The 20,664-nt window shown below is 41.5% G+C and overlaps 1 pseudogene; it reads left to right on the top strand.

Annotated features, from left to right (window-relative positions):
- The first annotated feature begins 17,907 nt into the window (after nucleotides 1-17,907).
- LOC114492970 lies at nucleotides 17,908-19,573 on the top strand (annotated as a pseudogene).
- The last annotated feature ends 1,091 nt before the right edge of the window (nucleotides 19,574-20,664 follow it).

Below are 20,664 nucleotides of genomic sequence, written 5' to 3'. Positions count from 1 at the left end.
TCTGAACTGCCACTGAGTTTGGTCCTTTTGGGAACATAAGGGCAATTGTCCATATTATGATTGACTGTGCCTATTATCCCTAATAAATTATTGGTTCCTTGAGAATTGGGTCTGAGCCTCATAGTTTCTACCTAGGATCACTTAATACATATTTGTTTATTGAATATAATGATGGTTACTTTGGAAATCAAGGAGTCATTACAACTCAGAATTTTTATAGCCTTCGCCCAGTTTGATACAGAGGAAATGAACGTCTTTTCTGCACAGCGACTATGCATTGCAAGTTCTGCCAAGGGCTTGCACATACATTAGCTCTTCTAAAAAATCATACAATCCAACCTCATTTTATAGATGAGGCTCAGAGAGGCCAAGTGACTTACTTAAGGTCACATAGCTATAGTTCCTTAGTGCCAAAGCAGAGCTGGAAGTAGAAGCCAGATTTCTATCTCCCTATCCAGTCTGGTTAAAAACAAACCTTTCATTCCTCAAGTTAAAAATGGAAATACCACATAACCAAACAGTTCCAGTCTGGGTATTTATCTGAAGAAATCCAAAATACAAATTGGAAAAGATAGATGTACCCCTCTGTTCATTGCAGCATTATTTACAAAGCCAAGGTGTGGAGTGACCTTGGTGTCTGCCAGTAGATAAATGGATAAAGATGTATGTACGTAACAATGGATTATTACTCGGCCGAAAAAAGAATGAAATCGGGCTGTCTGCAACAGCATGGATAGAGCTAAAAAGTTACGCTAAGTGAAATAAGAGAAATACCGTATGATTTTGCTTATGTGGAATCTAAAAAAACAAAATAGATAAACTCATAGACACAGAGAACAAATCGATGGTCTCCAGATGGGAGGGGCGTTGAGGGGATGGGTGAAAAAAAGGTAAAGGGATTGAGAAGTACAAATTGCCACCTAGAAAAATAGTCACAGGGATGTAAAGTCCAGCATAGGGAATGTGGGCAATCATGTAGTAACCATAGTATCAGATGGGTACTAGACTTAGGGTGGTCACTTCATAAGGTATCTCAACATCTAATCACTACGCTGTGCACCTGAAATTGATGCTGTATGTCAACTGTAATGGAAAAGTAAATTTAAAAAACAAAACCATGAGTCCTGACGGAACCCTGTTGGTGGTGGCCTTTCTACAGAGACGGCATCGGCATGTGGAAAGCACGCTGGCTGGGGCCTCCAGAGACACCGTTCAGGTTTCCGCTCTGTGTGACTCAGTGCCATGTGGAAGACCAAGCTTCCACGGACTCCACTTTTCTTAAATCAGCAGTTTAGACACCTGGAAGCCCCCGATGTAGTTAATCAGTAATCCTAACTTAGTGCAAATTATTTTTTGCACAACCTTGAACTTGACAAAAGTCAGAGACCTAGAGACACAAACTTCCCCCATAGTTTTACTGAGGTATAACTGACAAAATTATAAGATGTTTGAAGTACACCTTGGTCATTTGATATATGTACATATTATGAAAGGATTCCCACTATCTACTTAACACGTCTATTACCCTAGAGACATGAACTTTGTTGAAAGGAAGCCACTTGCTGTTCTTGACCTGCTGTTACACAGGCCAAAAATCAATAATGTGGCAGATTATATTTGTCCTTTTTTTGTTGTTAAACGTGTTATTAAAGTGCTTTTGATTAGTTAGTAGTTAGTGATGAAGTGAGATCAGACCAACCTGGGTTCCTGACTTCATTTATTTGGAGAACTACCCTACAGAGTTATATAAAGTGTTTAAAGCATCCAACAATGTGCCTACTGATACATTGAATATGGTAGTTTCCCAGTAAAACATTAGGTTTTTCTTTTTTTAAAGATTTTATTTATTTATTTTTAGGGAGGAAAAGCGGCGGGGGAGAGAGAGAGACAGACAGACAGACATCAATGTGCGGTTGCTGGGGGTTATGGCCTGCAACCCAGGAATGTACCCTGGCTGGGAATCGAACCTGGGACACTTTGGTTCCCAGCCCGCGCTCAATCCACTGAGCTACGCCAGCCAGGGCTAGGTTTTTCTTTTTAACTCAAGTTTTTTTGATCCTCTGGAGTGCAGCCCTCTCCTATTCCTTCCCTGCTGGACCATGTGTATAAGTCTGAAAAGGGCTGCTGCTGGTTCTACCACCAATCACTTAAAACATGGTAACATTCTCACCACTCTGATAACTGACAAAATAAGAGAACAGGGCTCTCTGGAATCCATCTGTCTGTGACACAATATCATCACTGATCCTGAATGTGTCTCCTAAAAGCTTTACCCAGCACATCTGCCATCTATGCCCTGCTTTATTCTAAAAATGTCAATACCAATTAAAAAAATATCCTGCTTTCCTCCCCTGCCCCCCAACAAATAACATGAATAACATGTTTCTGTAGTAGCTATGTAGTTGTGAAGACAAGCGAGGATGCCTTGACTCGCTATAGGCTACCTGGGTGCAGACCTAGCACATTTGGTACACTCTGCTGATGAAGTTCCAGTCCTCTCTACGCAGTAATATCCAGGAAGAAGCTGTTTACCAAAAGCTCCGTGCTCTTCGACAAATTAACTGTGGGCTTATCTGTTTGAACTGCTTTGGTTTGGCAACTCAAGAACCAAGGAGAACAAAAACAAACAAAAAAGGAATGGGGGAGGTAATAGAGTGACAGGAAATGGGAAATTGTCAGTCTCGGTTAGAGGAATGAAATTCTCAGAGTGGACTGCAGAGCCACAGAACAGGAAACAGTAAAAAAAAAAAAAAAAAAAAAAAAGCCTTATCTGGTGACCTTATTTCCCATGTGCTGATTCCTCTCTTGCTTTCTCTACTTTATTTAATAAACAATACAAAGTTTCCCAGGCTGAATGTATACATTAAAATTCTCTGTTCCCTTAGTAAACAGTTACCAGCACACACATACCCTAGTTGAGTTTCCAAGTTGATATTTATGCATGAGCTGCATATACTAAAAATTACAAGCACTTAAAATAATTTGAGGCCATTATTTCATGAGATCTAATTATAGTCTCATGTGGCTTCATGGGCCAGGCATTATCTGTATTACTGCTCGGGGAAGTGGTCCAAGTTCAATGTTAATTAAATTTGTGATAAAAACAGCACAACCAACCAAATGGGTTGGACATATCTGTATTAATATGGTTTGTAGATATTACACAATAAAGAAGAAAACACTTTATGAGCATAAATTCTCAAATCTAAATTTTGTGAATGTTATGATCAAGTAAAAATCAAGTAAACACCAGAGTCAACATCAGAGTATCTAAGTCTTGTTTCTATCTTTCTTACCTAATTATAAATTCAATTAGCTCTGAGAAGGAATACTGGAAAACAGCATTTGTATAACCCAGGAGAGCAAACAGCCAACAATAACCAAAACACTGTAAAGGAGGGGGCAGTAGCCTTAGGAGACAGCAAGAAGTCAGTGTAAAACTACATTAAAAGTGTAATGTTGGCACCGAGATCAACAAAATAGCCAGAGTGCAAACAGAGACTGCAGAGACGAACGTGCGCACGTATGGAAACGTCATTCCCGAGAGCAGCCTCGCACGCAGGTCAGGGTGAAACACGGGGACTTCCCACGCACGGTGCCAGCAGCATCTTCATGGAACTAAGGAGTCGGGACCACGCCCTCACACGGGTGTGCAGCAGGCCAAATCAATTCCAAATGGATCCCAGACTTCAGTGGGAAAAGTAGAACTAAAACTCTTAAAAGATGACATAAGAGCAGTTACATGACACTGAGGAAAGATTTTGCGTATTAAGGTATACACACACACAAAGCAATCTCATTAAAATGAGAACTATAGATTTCAAAGGGTAAAAAGGCAAATCAAACTGGGAGAAGGAAGTTGCCACGCCTCGTGGACAAAGGATTCTCATCCAGAATATAAACATGCGCACGTGCTCAATTGGTCAGGCCCAAGGAAAAGTGGACAGAACGCCAGGATGTGGACCTCACAAGAGAGAAAAACTGAATGGCCACAAAATCTACGGAAAACTGTTCGACTTCACTGGCAGTCTAGAAAAGGAGGAAAAAACAAATTTTAAAGATGATTAAAATACAGCTGCACACCTAGTATGTGTGTAAAACTTTCAGGGTGACAACATCAGGTCTTGCTAGTGATTAGGCTCTTGGGAACACTCCATGTTGGTGGAAATGTGAATGGGAAAAGAGCACTTCAGAAACACTTGGACGTCATCTAGTAAAAGTCCAGCGGCCGGCAACTGCACTCCTCGGTGTGCGCACAAGCCCCGGAGACCCCGGCACGTGCATACCAGGGGACGGGCACAAGACTCCGCACAGTAGGGCTACTCGTGACAGTGACACGCTGGAAACAATCAAACGTCCAGCACAGGAGAATGGGTAAATTCTAACACACCTGCAAATGGAATGAAATAGCAGCAGTGAATAAATCCCAATGCACCAACAAAACAGATGAATTGCAACCTAATGCCAAAGCAAAAATTTAGCTACAGAACACAGTATGATTAAAGTTTTTTTAATATGCAAGATTTTTAAACATTAAAAAGAACAAAAGTGGCAAGTAATTTTTTTCTTCTGTTGGAGAGTAAATGCAGCATGTCTAAAAGATAGATTGTTGGTGATTCTGAAGTCCAGTGCGAAACAGTGTGACACTGATGGTCACTGCGGCCCAGTGGAAGGATGCGAGTCTTGCTCTTCACAGCTGCCACTCTGCTCTGTGGACATGTGTGTTTTACTGGGTCTGGACGAGACCAGCACATGAGCCTGGCCCCTGCTACCAAGTGACTCACTAATTGGCTGACTCTTTGGCTGTCCTGGTTTAAGAATGGAGCTAATGAGCCCCGGGTCAACAGTTCAGTCCCCTGTGGTCCAGTTGGCTTTGCAGTCTGTTTCATGCTCATAGGCTGTGCCATTCTGTAAATGCGTGTTAGTCACAAGAGGGACTAGACAAGAGAAAAATAACAGGTCAGTCCGATTTGGAAATCAATCTCAAACCCATGGCTCTGGTCAGTATGCAAATCACAGTGCTATTAATCATACGTAGTTGCGAAGATGTCAACCCAAATCTTATTAAACCAGCCAAGTCATAGCCGGGGAATCAAGAAACTTATCTGACACTGACTCTTGCTGCGTGGGTGGGCACCGAGGGGTCCCTGAGCTTCAGACCCAGCCTTCTACACACTCGTACAGGTGCTGACTTTGTGAGACAGGAATTCTGAACAAAATGCTGATTCAAGAAATTAGGATTCACGATTTGACAGTGCTTTATAAATGCATAAACACAAAGTCAACAGAATAGGAAAGGTGGATTACAAAACACTGCTATATAGCAGGACAATCTAAAAATTACCCAGTATCTAATTTTGGTTTATTTTTAAAATGTTCCTGGCTCATACAGAAAGCACCTGAGTAAGGAGTGCTTGCAGTAATACAAAAGACTTTTAAAAAATTGATGCATGAAACTAGTTAAACAGATTCAGTGAAAATGAAAAAGAGACATAATATCATGAATATATATGTAATTTTCTCACAAGGGTATACACTTGACCTTGCACAACATGGGGATTAGGGACATCAATCCTCCATGTAGTTGAAAATCCACATAAAACTTTTGATTCCCCAGAAACTTAACCAGTCACACCTCAGGACTGGTTCCAGGACACCCTCCCCAGGCACATCTCATGGATGCAGAAATCAGAGGATGCTCGAGTCCCTTATATAAATGGCATACATCAATAAAGTCAGCCCTCTGCATCCGTGAATTCAACCAACTGCAAATTAAAACCAGTATTTTCAGGAAGTTCTAGCCATAGCACTTAGGCATGAAGAAGAAATTAAAGACAGCTAAATTAGAAATGAGTAAGTAAAACTGTCACTATTTTCAGGTGACATGATACTATATGTAGAGGGAATCCTAAAGATTCCAACAGAAAACTATTAGAACTGATATAAAAATTCAGAATAGTAGCAGGATACAAAATAAATATGTAGAAATCGGTTACATTTTTATATACCAGTAATGAACTATCACAAAGAGAGACTAGGTAAACAATCCCATTTACAATTGCATATAAAAAAACCCCTAGGAATAAATCTAACCAAGGAGCTAAAAAGACCTGTACTCAGAAAATTATAAGGTACTGAAGAAAGAAACTGAAGAAAATACAAATAAATGGAAGCATATACTATGCTCAGGGATACAAAGAGTTAACATCATTAAAATGGCCATACTACTCAAAGAAATCTATGGATTTAATGTAATTCCTATCAAAATACCAAGTGTTTTTCACAGAAATAAAATAACCCCCAAATTTATATGGAACTGCAAGGACCCCAAATAGCCACAACAATCTTGAGAAAGAAGAACAAAGTTGGAAGTTAACACACTACCTGATATAAAACTGTACTACAAAAATATGGTGATCAAAACAGCATGGTACTGGCATAGAAACAGACAAATATATCAATGGAACAGAATGGAGAGTTAAGAAAAAAACCCATGCCTATATGTGCATTAATACATGACAAAGGAGGCAGGACCATACAATTGGGCAAAGACAGCCCATTTAGTAAATGATGTTGGGAATATTGAACAGATACATGAAAAAAAAAAGTGACCACTTTCTTACACTCTATACAGAAATAAGCTCAAGATGGACTAAATGCTTAACTGTTAGACTTAAACCATAAAAATCCTAAAGACCTGGCTGGCGTAGCTCAGTGGATTGAGCGCGGGCTGTGAACCAAAGTGTCGCAGTTTCGATTCCCAGTCAGGGCACATGCCTGGGTTGCAGGCCATGGCCCCCAGCAACCCCACATTGATGTTTCTCTCTCTCTCTCTTTCTCTCTCCCTTCCCTCTCTGAAAATGAATAAATAAAATCTTTAAAAAAAAAGCTTTAAAAAAAATCCTAAAGAAAAATCTCTGACATTTCTCTTAGCAATATTTGTTTCTGACATATCTCCTTGGGCAAGGGAAACAAAAGAAAAAATAAAGAAATGGAACTACATCAATTTAAAAAGTTTTTGCACAACAAAGAAAGCTATCAAACAAAGACAACTCACTTAATGGGAGAAGATATATCTGATAAAGGGTTAATATCCAAAATTTATAAAGAACTCATACAACTCAACACCAAAAACAAAATCCAATTAAAAAGTATGCAGAGACAATGGCTGGTGTGGCTTAGTGGACTGTATGCTGGCCTGCAAACCAAAAGGTTGCCAGTTTGATTCCCAGTCAGGGCACATGCCTGGGTTGTGGGCCAGGTCCCCAGTTGGGGGTGTGCAAGAGGTAACTGATCAATGTTTCTATCCCTCTCTTTCTCGCACCCTTCCCCTCTTTCTAAAAATAAATAAATAAAATCTTAAAACAAAGGTGAGCAGAGGATATGAGTAGACCATTCTTCAAAGAACATATTCAGATGGCTAACATACATATGAAAAGATGCTCAATGTCACTACTCATCAGAGAAATTAAAACTAAAACCACAATTAGATATCACCTTACACCTGTCAGAATGGCTATCATCAATACATAAACAAGTGTTATTGAGAATGTGAAGAAAAGGGAACCCTCATGCAATGTTGCTGAGAGTGCAGACTGGTGCAGCCACTGTGGAAAACAATATGGAGATTCCTCAAAAAATTAAAAATGGAACTGCCTTATGACCCAGCAATTCTACTTCTGAGTATATATCCAAAGCAACCCAAAACGCTAATTAGAAAGGATATATGCGCTCCTATGTTCACTGAGGCATTACTTACAATAGCCAAGATACAAAAGCAACTGAAGTGCCCGTCAGGAGATAAGTGGATACAAAAGCTGTGAGATATATACACATGAATACTACTTGGCTATAAAAAATGAAATTTTACCATTTGTAACAGCATGGACGGACCTAGAGGGTATTATGTTAAGTGAAATAAGTCAGTCACAGAAAGACAATGCCATATGATTTCACCTCTATGTAGAATCTAAAGAACCAAATAAACAAACAAACAGAATAGAAACAGTCTCAGAGATACAGAGAACCAGCTGATGTTTGCCAGAGGAGAGGAGAGTTGGGGGGCTGGATGAAGAACGTGAAGGGATTAAGAAATACAAATGGGTAGTTACAAAACGGTCACAGGGATGCAAAGCACAGGGAATGCGGTGAGTGATGCTGCGATAACTGGGGATGGTGCTGGGTGGGTGGGGACTGGAATATCAGGGCGACCACTTTGTCAAGGATGTAACTGCCTAACCACTATGCAAACTATAACTGAAAAATGAAAAAATAAAAAGAAATGCAAGTTCTTGGAATAATTCTTGGAATAACTTTTTTAAGAAAAGAAAGTATTTTCGATCTGCTGTTGGTTGAAAGTGCAGATGTGAAACTCAGGGATAAAAAAGGTCAGCTGTGTACTTATTGGAAAAACCCCACGTATGAATAGGCCCAGCCAGCTCAAACCTGCACTGTCCCAGGGTCAACTGTACTTGAAAAGCCATCACTTTACCAGAAGGTGACAACACCAGCTGATCTGCACCAAAAATGGGGAAAAGTAAGCGAGCTCTTCAAAAACAGCCTCGACAGGAAAGACAAGAGCGCAGGATAAGCATCAAATAGGAGACGGTCGCTGAGGTCCTCTTTGTCACGCAGGCCTGGCCTTCACTTCTGACCTTAGTGATGCCGTGTGAACTGCCTGTGGGTTTCTGTGGAAGGTCTGGAAACGCTTCAGTTTCAGGTGCTCGAGAGAGAGGCCTGTCTCTTCCTAAACATGTTATGTTTCTTTTCCATGGGGTTTTAGTCCCGTATCAGTGCTCCAAGCACTTGCCGTCTGGCAGGAGTTTAGAAACTTCCTTTTGCTTTCTCATAAATTTTGTTGAAAGCAACCACACAATGAAGAGTACAGGCCTTCAACTTACTCTTAGCAGGAAGATGAGCTAAGTTCCTTGAAACGCCCTGTCCGGATCGCTGGGCACTATGGACAGAGGCCTCCACTGTGAACTTGACTCCTCTCACATGCGCAGAACTCCTCCTATGAAGCTGTTTAAAGAGATAACTGGACAGATGTTTTCTTTCATCTTTACAGGTTGAGACAAATCTGCGGAATGTGGAACTTCTAGAGTCATGGGGCATTGTGTGTGTGTGTGTGTGTGTGTGTGTTCAGGTGAACAACACGAGTGACCAATGCTTCCTCTAGCCCTGAGAGCGGCCTGTGACCAGATCATGTTGCTCTCTATAAACAGAAATGATTTCTAAGCCTGTGAGATCTGATTCTAAACTTTGCCCTTGACTTATATTCTGAGGAATTCTGCTAAGAAGCTGTGTTCTGTAAAAGCCTGGGGCACAGTCTTTTGCAATATGTTGGGCAACTGTTTTTTAAAAACAGGAGGGGTGTTTAATAATTAACTGTTTGAATTCCGTCTCCAAAAGGTTACAAATCCCTGAAAGCCAGTCAGCTCATTTTGTTTCAAGAGACCTATAAATTCATATCCTCTCCTTATGAGGCAGATAAAGTCACATGATCGATATTTTCTGAGAAAGGGAATTAACTTCTCTTGGAGGACTCGAGACCAAAGTAGGTTCCGGAAACTGAAGGTAGAGAACTAGAAAGCAAGGAACTATTATCTCTTTAAGAAATTCTAATATTTGAGCACCAGAGGAAGAAGATACAACAGCAAATGATAACAGGGACCAGAGACGACAAGATTTACAATCATGGAAGAGACATGCGACATTCAGTGCTCGTCAGATAGCGGTTTATGACTAACTGCCAAGTGAGCGATGGAGGTGATAAGTGCTCGTAGGTCAGAGGGCTCCGTGGCCAGAGCAGCCTGGGAAAACTGCCCGAGCCCAGGCACAGTGGCGGGGCGGGATGGGGAGAAGCCCAGAGGGGAGGGCAGGAAGGCCGAGGGCTGGAAGCAAGGTTCTGAGTCAGTGAGAAAATCCAGTCCCAACACGAGGAAATGGTGGGTGTTCAATAAATATTTGCAGAAACCTAAAATGAAAGGTTTTTTCAAAATGAAACTGATTCAAGTACTTAAACAGAAATCATATGCAATAATGTGGTGTGGGTTTGAGTTATTCAAATGAAGCTAAAATTAGCCAAATATATCAGAAGCACAAACAGGAGAAGCCAGAATGTGAGGGAGACAAACCATTAAAAATCATCCTGAAGACACATGGAAAATAAGATGTACATGTGAAGAAGCATCATCTATAACCTTAATTAGTATAAATGCTTGTATTTTAAAAAGTAGCAGAGGAATAATGATGAAGAAGCAACAAAAAAAGGTGCTACAATAGCACAAGATAAAGGAGCTCAACACATTGAAGCTTCCAGAAACAAGACACAGGGAAGACCTGTGGGAAGGCCAACCTCCGTTTTAAAGGTCGCTCCTTACATTTCAGGATGAGGAGGGCGCCTGGCTGGAAGTGGCCCGGAGCCTGTGAGCACGTCCTCAGGGGAGGCGAGGGGAGGGGAGGGGAGCAGGGAGGGGAGGGAAGGAGGAGAGAACCACAGCCAGGCCGGGCGGAACTGAGGCGTGGGAATCTCTCTGCGACCCCATGAGGAGGGCGGGGAGAAATTCGCCCCTGAGCAGATGTGCCTAAATCTGCTTTCCTAAAGCAGAATCTATTGTGGTGCATAGAGAGACCCTGTGAAGGGATTTGGAAAGGTGACCACCGCAAGTCAGCCATCAAAGACAACTCTATCCGGCAGACTCCGTTTAGGGCCTCTGCAGAGAAATGACACCAAAACCCCACACCACGTATGCAAAGCAAGAAAAAGAAACCAGTGAAGACCTTCTCATCTGACAGGGTCTGCACCCATGACCTCTTAGAGAGGCCTTCCCTGACAACCGTCTCCGTGTCCCCACAAGTTACTCACTACTGACTAAGTGTCTGTCCCGGAGCCATAGAACCAAGAGGGCTGTGCTCATCCTTACCTCCCCAGTGGCTAATGGGGTGGGGCACACAGAAAGTGTCTGCAATGAATAAGGGGGAGAATTCCAGCCAGGAAGGAGTGATCAGCATTTACTAGTGTGAGAGCATGGGCACAAAGTGCTAAGGAAAGAAACTCAGAGGGAGCTATACTCCAGGCCTGTGACTGAACATGGTCATACACTTGTTTTTTTATTAGCCAGCTGGGGATTATTTATTTTGCTATTTTTAGGTCTAAAAATCTTAGCTTTCTCTCCCTACCACTAGCTGTTTTGAAGTCAGAAAACACAGCCAATTTAAATATTGGCCCAAGCAAAACCTCCCAGAGACAGGTGCTCTACAAAGGCGGGGGGGGGGGGGGGGGGGGAGTTCAAGCTCAAAAAGCAAACAAACAAGGGGAAAAAACATTTTGGAATTGTATGCATTATTGGCTTATGAGCTTTATGTTACAAATTTGAAGACAGTCTCGTGGAAATAGAGTTTAGGTGTCAATTTCAAGTGAAACACGAAGTAGAAGAGGTCACTCCAAGGGCAGGAATTGCCTTTTAATTTCTTCTCAGCCAAGTCTTCCCTTGTGTGACCCCATCGTCTTGATTCCCAAATACCTGAGATAGACACATTCAAATTCAACAGAAAAAGACTTTAAGGCCAAAAAAGAAATGTCTTTTTTTTTTGAAAAAGTGATCTCTGCCACATTTTCCCCCCACTAATACAACTGACATTTACTGAACAAGAAACTGGCCAAGCACTTGACCTGTATCCATCTTGTTTAAACCTCATAAACCCACATGGGGGACCTGAACTATGGAGAAATCAAAGAATTTTCTCAGAGCCACACAAAAACTAGTAAATGGTTCCACAGCTTGTGATCTTAAACCACGGTATTCTGCTCCATTAATGTGGACAACTGAACACTGTCCAGGAAAAGTACAGCAACGAGTAAAATCCATGAGCCTTCCAATCAATTCACTTCTGGTATTTTACAAGCACTTTTGAAAACTTTTTACTAGGGGAGAAATTCAAATGCACGTAAGGTAAACAGAATGGAACCCCCATGCACCTTGCCACTCTTACATCACCCTTACTGCTGCCCACTCTTCAACTGCTTTGTGTGGTTTCTGTGAGGCAAAATGTACACACCCTGGAACACACACAGATGTCAGCTATACAACTTGCTGAGTGGGTGGGTGCACACATGTAAGGCACAGTCCTGGTATGATTCAGAACATGTCCGTGTCCCCAGACAGTGGCTCCATGTCCCCTCCCAGTCACTCTCCCCACCCCCAGAGACAACCACTGTTACTGTCTGTTTTTTCCACCTTAGCTTAGTTTTGCCTTTTCTAGAATTTCTATAAATGGAATCTCACAGAATGTCCTCTTGTGTCTGGCTGCTTTTGCTCAGCACGTTTTTGAGGTTTATCCAATGTTGTTGAATATATTGGTGGCTCATTCATCATCTGAATACACCACAGTTGTTTATCCATTTTCCTATTGATGAACATCTGGGATGTTTCCATCCTGGAGCTATTATGAAGAAACCCACTGTGCCCATTCTTTTTGTGAACATGTGTTTCATTTCTCTTAGGAGTGGAATTTCTAAGTCAAAAGGTAGGTGTATGCTTGATTTTTATGTGGAACTGCTAAACCTTTGTCCAAAGTAGATGTACTACATTATATTTTCACTAGTGATGTAAAAGAGTTGCTTGCAGACTCACCAACATTTGATGATGCCAGTCTTCCTCGTTGTAGCCATTGTAATGGGTGTACAGTACTAGTTCATTGTGGTTTTAATTTGCATTTCTCTGATGACTAGTGATGTTAAACACCTTTTCCTGTGTGTGCTAGCCATTCACGTATCTTCCTTTGTGAAGTGTTGGTTTAAGATTTTTGTACATCTTTTTAAAATCAGGTTGTCCTTATTATTGAATTGTCAAATTCTTTACAGATTCTGGATACAAGTCCTTTATTAGATATATAGTTTGCCACTTCTTCCAGGCTATGGATTGCTTGCTTATTTTCTTTTTTAAATTTAAATAATGTTTTATTTTTCAATTACAGTTGACATATAATATTATATTAGTTTCAGGCACACACCCAGTGATTAGACATATAACTTGCTAAGTGATCACCCCAATGAATCTCATTCCCTTCTGACACACGCAGAGTTATTAGCATACTATTAACTACATTCCCTGTGCTGTACTTCACATCCCCACAACTGCTGTGGAACCACCAATCTGTACTTCTTAATCCTTTTACCTTTTTCGCCCATCCTCCCAGCCCTCAGCCTATCTGGCAACTGTCAAAATGTTCCCTGTGTCTATGAGTCTATTTCTGTTCTGCTTCTTTGCTTATTTTGATTTTTAAGATTCATTCGTTGATAGATATGTATTTATTGCCATTTTATTGTTCACATTTTTAGTTTTTTTTCTCCTTATCAAAGAAGACCCTTTAACATTTCATGTACTACTAGTTTGATGGTGATGAACACCTTTAGTTTTTTCTTATCTGGGAAGCTCTTTATATGTCCTTTGATTGTAAATGACAGCTTCGCTGAGTACAGTAATCTTGATTGTAGGTCCCTGCTTTTCTTTCCTTTGGATATTTCTTGCCAGTCCCTTCTGACCTGCAAAGTTCCTGTTGAGAAATCAATGGACAGTCTTATGGAAACACCCTTGTTGGTAACTAATTGCTTTTCAGATTCTTGCTTTGTCTTTAACCTTTGGCATTTTAATGTGATGTATCTTGGAGTGGGCCTCTTTGGTTTTATATTGTTTGGGACTCTCTGTGTTTCCTGGACTTGTATGTCTATTTCCTTCACCAGGTTAGGGAAGTCTTCTGTCATCATTTTTCAAATACGTTTTCAATTTCTTGCTCTCTTCTCCTTCTGGCACCCCTATGATGTAAATGTTGGTACACCTGAAGTGGTCTGATAGGCTCCTTACCCTATTCTCATTTCTTTGGATTCTTTTTTCTTTTTGTTTTTTTCTGATTGGGTGTTTTCTGCTTCCTTATATTCCAAATCGCTGATTTGATTCTTGGCTATATCTACTCTACTGTTGATTTCCTCTAAGTTACTCTTCATTCCAGTGATTGTATCCTTCGTTTCTGACTTTTTTATGGTTTCCAAGTCCTTTTTTATGCTGCTGAAGTTCTAAGTTCAACTACTCTTCCTCTAAGTCACAGCTGGTAAACACAAGGCCTGTGGGCCGAATCTCACCCTCCACCTTGTTTTATCCAGCCTGGCACCTTGTTTCTACCTGGTGGCAGCACTGAGCTCTTGCTTAACCATTAAGGAGTAGTTACATTTATACAGTCCTAAGATTACATTTGGCCCTTTGAAGGTAACCATGAGGCTGATGTGGCCCTCGGTGAACATGAGTTTGACACCCCTGCTCTAAGTTCATTGAGCGTCCTTGTAACCAGCGTTTTTAACTCTGCGTCTAGTAGATTGCTTGTGTCCACTTTGTTTAGTTTTCTTCTGGAGTTTTGTTCTGTTTTGTCGTTTGGGGTGTGTTTCTTTGTCTTCTCATTTTGGCAGCCTCCCTGTGTTTGTTTCTATGTATTAGGCAGAGCTGCCACATCTCCTGGGCTTGCTAAAGTGGCCTAACATAGCAGGTGTCCTGTAAGGTCCAGTGGCACTGCCTCCCTGATCACCTAAGCTGGGAACTCCAGGTGTGCCCCCCTCCCTGTGTGGGCTGTATATGTGGGCTATCCTCCTGTTGTAGTTGAGCCTTGATTGCTGTTGGCACATCAATGGGAGGGATTTACCCACCAGGGTGATTGGCTTCAGGGACTATATGTGATCACTGTGGAGGATCAGCTGTGCAGGGGCCCATGAAGTAGGCCTTACTTCAGCGAGGCTCTGGTGCCTGCTGAGTCTGCCCCTTGAGTATGCCATACTAGAGGTGGCTGGTGGTGCTTCACATGATATGAAGCACTCCACAGGGTACACTAACTCTGGGGCCTCCCAGGAGGTGCAGGCCAAAGTCAACTGCCACCTGTGTTCTGCCTGGACCAACCAGCTTGAACTACAAAACAGTCTGCAGATGGCTGCTACTTGTGCTGGTCTTGGAGGTGCCCAGAAGAAGCCAAGCTGTGACCCACAGCCAGATGCTGCTAGTGCTGGCATCAGGCCACTTAGCAAGAAATACAGGGCAGGCTGAGGCCAAATGCTGCTCGTTTGGGAGATCTTAGGAAAGTCTGAAGCGTGAGCCAAAGCCGGCCAGTGGTATAGAAAAGACAATGGAAACAACCTGGGTGGGTCCGTAAGTTTGGTGGGGCACAGTCTCAGGGAATCATCAGGGTGAGGCCAACAGTGTGGACCACCTTGATGGAGACTCGGGTATGGTACCTGCCTGCCCCCTCTGTGGGGGATGGGCTCATCAAAGGAACACTGGCCTATGTCAGAACTTTTGTCTGGGAGAAAGCTGCCCCTCATTCTCACCTGGAGAAGCCAGACAATTTAGTTCCTCCCCAGATGTCCCTGGTGCCTTCTGAATTGCTATCCCAGCACCAGAGTTTAGGGGGAGGGAGTCAGAGTAAGTCCATGTGCAGGCCCTGTAAGAGGTACCGCTTGGGACTCCTGGAGTCCTCTGTCACACTCAGCCTCAATTCCCCTCTGGTTTTTACAGCCCAAAGTCATAGGACTTCTCTTCCTGGCAATGGAACCTGGGCTGGGGGGCCTGGTGTGGGTCTGAGACCCCTTGCTCCTGAGCTATTCCTTCCGATTTTAGTCTGCCACATGTGAGTGTGGGACCAGCCTGTTCCGCGTCTCTGCCCCTCCTACCAGTCTCGATGTGGCTTCTCCTTTAAATCCCTAGCTGTAGGATTTGATTCAGCTAGATTTCAGGTGGTTCTGAATGATGGTTGTTCTCCAGTTTAGTTGTAATCTGGATATGGTTATGGGAGGATGTGAGTACCACATATACGCTGCCATCTTGACAGGAATTCTCACGTGTTTATTAATAATGTTTTTATGAACAAAGATATTTAATTTTGAAAAAATTTATAATTTTTTTCTTTTATGGTTGTTTTCTGAGTCCTTTCTAAAAACCAGTTGCCTACTCCAGTCCATAAATGTATTCTATTATGTTCTCTTTTAAAGCTTTATAGTTTTAGCTTTTACATTTAGGTCCACCATCCATCTTAAATTAAGTTTTTTGCATATGAAGTCAAGTACTAGTTGAGGTTCATTCTTTTTAACACATGGTTATCCAGTATTCCTGCACCACTTGTTGAAAACACTATGTTTCCCCATTGAATGATCTTGTCCCTTCAATGAAAATCAGCTGACTATGTGAGTGAGCGTCTATTTGTGGATTCTGTTCTGTCCCTACACCATACATTTCTCTCTTCTGCCAGAGCCACACTGTTTTGATTATTATAGCTTTATACTGTAAATCTTGAGTCAGGTAATGTAAATCTTCTAGCTTTATTCTTTTTCTCACAGATTGTTTTAGCAAGTCAAAGTCCTTTACATATCTGTATAGATTTTAAAGTAATCTTGTCAATTCCTACATTAAAAAGCCTGCTGGAATTATGATTGAGATTGTATTGAATCTCCACATTACTCTGGGGACAATTAACATTTTAACAATATTGAGTCTTTCCAATCCATAAGGATAGTATCTCTTTACATTTATTGGAATTTTTTCTTTTTGCAAGACTGAGCCTCCTATTACCTGACAGAAATGAGGTTACTCTTTTTTTTTTTTAAAGAGAGCTTAATGGAGACATAATTGATATGCAAAATAAGTGCACTGTATTTAATGCATACAATTTGATGAGTTTGGATACATGCATACAGCCATGATACCACATTGTAATCTTTAGAAGAAAAAAAGTTATCAGAAATATCTTATTCTAAGGTTAAAAGTGCTTTCTATTCCATTCTACCCTACTCAAACACTGATTAGCTATTCCATGGTGTTAGTCAGGTATTACCTCAAATAACAGTAATATACTTGACCCTTGAACAACATGGATGTGAGCTACATGGTCCCTTATGTGATCATTTTCAATCGATCCACAGTTCAAACCCATGTTGTTCAAGGGCCATCTCCGTGGTTGAGAATCTGAGCATGCGGAGGGCACACTATAGTGATGTGCAGATTTTCGGAGTGCAGAGGGTGGTCTCCCTAATCCCTGCATGTTCTAAGGTCAAATGTAATTCCAAATGGGGAAAAATGCATCCCCCAAAATGTAAATAAACAAAATATATATGAGCTAATCAAGCAAGATGTCCACCATCTTGTGTTAAAAAATATTTTTGTTTGTTTGGTGTACACGTATTTTTAGCAGTGTGTTACAGGGTGGTCACAGTCTATTCGAGAGTAGGGGACATTAGTCACTGGATTTGAGGGCCTTAAGTGCTGGACAACATAAGTTAAAAAAAGTTGATACTGGCTGAAAGAAGGCGGAAAGCAGAAACCCCAGCTTCCTAACAGTGGCACAAGGTGGCCTCTCCTGTTAACTTCTTAAAAATAGTCCAGTGTGATTTGCTAAAGACAAAATGTGCTGCCCAGAATGATCTGTGATATCTTGCACGCCAGTGTCACAAGTCGACTCTCTTGTAACAGGACAAAGACCAAGAAGTGAGAGATAAGTAGTTCTGGGTTAGAAACGGGAGAACCCTCAGCACAAAACTAAGGGTGTAAGAGCTCCGCCTTAGTGGAACTTTTTATAGGACTAACAGTGCCTGGGTGGCCAAATTAATCAGATCTGTGAGTCATTAATGAGATATAAATTTTGGATATGATCTAGATAGATTTTCCTTTGTGAATAAAAGATACTTTAGATAACTGAATCAAATTTTAAAACTACTTTCTTTAGTGTATTGTAGAGATGACTTTAGCTAGAAACAGGAGCTTGACGAAAATGTCAATCTTTAATAATTTAAAAACATCCTAACTCTTAAAATGTATGAATGGGAACTATTAAAATATTCAGTACTCAGCCATCTTGGTTCCGTGTTCCCTGCTCAAAATGCCCGGTGAAGCCATAGAAACTGTCCCTGCTACAGAGCAGAACGGCCACAGCCCCAGGCTGAGACAGGGCCTGGAACAGAAGGGGACAGTGCTGAATCAGTACCAGAGCTCGAGAAACAAGATTCCACACAGGCAACCTCTAAACAAGCCCAGGAGGCAGCAGCTGAAATGGACAAAGCACCAGCCAGTAAAGCAAAACAGAGCCAGGGTTCAAAGCAGGCACAGAAGGCTATGTCCAAACTGGGTCTTCAGCAAGTTACACTATCCAGAAATCTAAGAATATCCTCTTTGTTGTCACAAAACCAGATGTCCACAAGAGCCCAGCCTCGGATACCTACCCAGTTTTGGGGGAAGGCAAGATCGAGGACTTATCTTGGCAAGCCTAGTTAGCAGCTGCTGAGAAATTCACAGTTCAGGGTGAAGCTGTCTCAGACATTCAACAAACACACACAGACTCCAACAGTCTGAGAGCAGAGTAACAGGGAAGAAGCTGAAGAGACAGTTGTGGAAGTTAAGGACATGGAATTGGTCCTATCTCAAGAAAATGTGTCAAGAGCACAGCCAGTCCGTGCCCTGAAGGATAATAGTAACAATATCGTAAATGCTATTCTGGAATTCACACCGTAACCATCCAAAAATGAGGACCTGTTTTCTTTTTTTTTCTTTCTTTTTGGTGTTTCAAAAGAGTAACTGTAGCCTGGTCTGAAATCTGTACTATTTTCATCCTTAATAAAGTTATGGCTTTTTGTGGGTAAAAACTATACAAATAAAAATTAAATATTCAGTACTTACCAGAAGTGCCCAGCTTCAACAATATAGTCTATATTTTAAATACCTGCTATTTACATATGTGCAATTGACTCAAATTAAAATCATTACAAAATCATGACAAATCCCCCAAACAGGTAATTGTGTGTGTGTTGGAGGTGGAAGCGGGGTCATAGAAAGAAAATCCTGTTATATGTTTTTCAGCACTAAGGCCTCTTCATTTTTCCCTCAAAAGGACTGAATTGACACTATCTAAAAGCAATGCTGCTGGGCCCGCAGAAGTATGTGCCACTGCTTTAAAATAAACACGAAGGATAGGTCTTGGTCTTGGTCACGCACGCCTGTGGATTACTCATACTCACTTCCAGGGCCTCTCCCTGGCACAGCTGTGGGGTAGGCAGAATTTATCTTTAGATCCTCCTACTTCCCCTTCTGGGTCCCAGTCCTCTTCTTTGGGTCTGTCCAGGGTGCTCACTGGCTCATGTTGGCCGGGGCAGCACCACGCCCTGGCCTGCCCTCCTTGGACTGTGGCCCTTTCCTCTCCCTCTACTTCCCCCGCCCCACCGATACAGTTCAACTGGGAGGAAAGTCACGTAAATGAATTCACACTGGCGTGTAAGGGGCTAATGTTTTTATTTCCCCCATGCATTCTATAAGTCTGTTAAGCTCAAGGGATGTATTCCTTAGGAAAAAAGTTCAATCTGTAGGATACCCAACAAGAAGAACTGTGGGGAAGTCTGGGTGTCCTCAAACCGTACAGTACCATCCGACTGGTGGAGGTCTTCATGGGGCCAGGCCTCAGCCCCCCTAACAGAGGGACAATGACTACCTGCATAGATTCTTGAGCAAAGGGCCGGTGAACAACTGGCAAATACATAAAATATTGAAAAACTGGTTGAAAAGTGAAAGGAACATTTAAAAATAAGATTATTCTGCTCTAGCTGGTGTGGCTCAGTTGGTTGGGCATCATTCTGCAAGAGGAAAGGTCACCAGTTGGATCACCGGTCAGAGCACATGCCTGGGTTGCTGGTGTGGTCCCTGGTCTGGGCACATACCAGAGGCAACTGATTGATGTTTCTCTCCCTCTCTCTCTGCCTTTCCCCTCTCTTTAAAAATAAATAAATAAAATCTTTTTTAAAAATAACATTATTCTAGCCATTTCCTCTTCTCAGTGTAGGATAAAACCAAATGATCAACAGCATGCTGAGACCTTCAATAGGGGAAGGACAGTCTTTTCAACAAACGGTTCTGGGAAAACCGGATGTCCACGCGCAGTGAAGCAAAACTGGACCCGTACTTGTACCACATTAAAAATGATCTCAAAATGCATTAAAGATCTAAACGTGAGACCTAAAATTATTAAACTCTTAGAAGAAAATATAGGGAAAATGTTTCATTACACCGCATTTGGCAATGAATTCTTGGATAGACAGCGAAACACAAACAACAAAAGAAAAAATAGAGAAATTGGTGTTTCTCAAAATGTAAAACTTCTGTGTATCAAAGGAAACTTTCAACAGATTGAAAAGGAAGCCTGGGAGAAAATGGGAGAAAATATTTGCAAATCATATATCTGATAAGGGATTAATATCCAGAATATATAACGAACTCCTACAATTCAACAAAAAAACACACCCCATTTATAAATGGACAAAGGACTTAAACAGACATTTCTCCAAAGAAGAGCTATAATACCCAGTAATCACGTTAAAAAAAAAAAGCTCAACATTGTTAATCATTAGAGAAATGCAAATCAAAACCATTCTAAGATACCACTTCACAGCCATCAGGATGGTGACCATAAAACAAAGTCAAAAACAGAATAACAAGTGTTGGTGAGGAATATGGAGAAACTGCTGTTGGGAATGTAAAATGGTGCAGCTTCTGTGAAAACAGTATGATGGTTCCTCAAAAAATTAAAAATAAAACTATCAGATGATGCAGTAGTTCCACTTCTAGTACATACCCCAAAGAATTGAAAGCAGGG

The sequence above is a fragment of the Phyllostomus discolor genome, chromosome 1 (genome assembly GCF_004126475.2).
Source record: "Phyllostomus discolor isolate MPI-MPIP mPhyDis1 chromosome 1, mPhyDis1.pri.v3, whole genome shotgun sequence".
NCBI lineage: Eukaryota > Metazoa > Chordata > Mammalia > Chiroptera > Phyllostomidae > Phyllostomus > Phyllostomus discolor.
The sequence above is the reverse complement of the archived record's forward strand: the minus strand, read 5'-3'. Positions and strand labels throughout refer to the sequence as shown.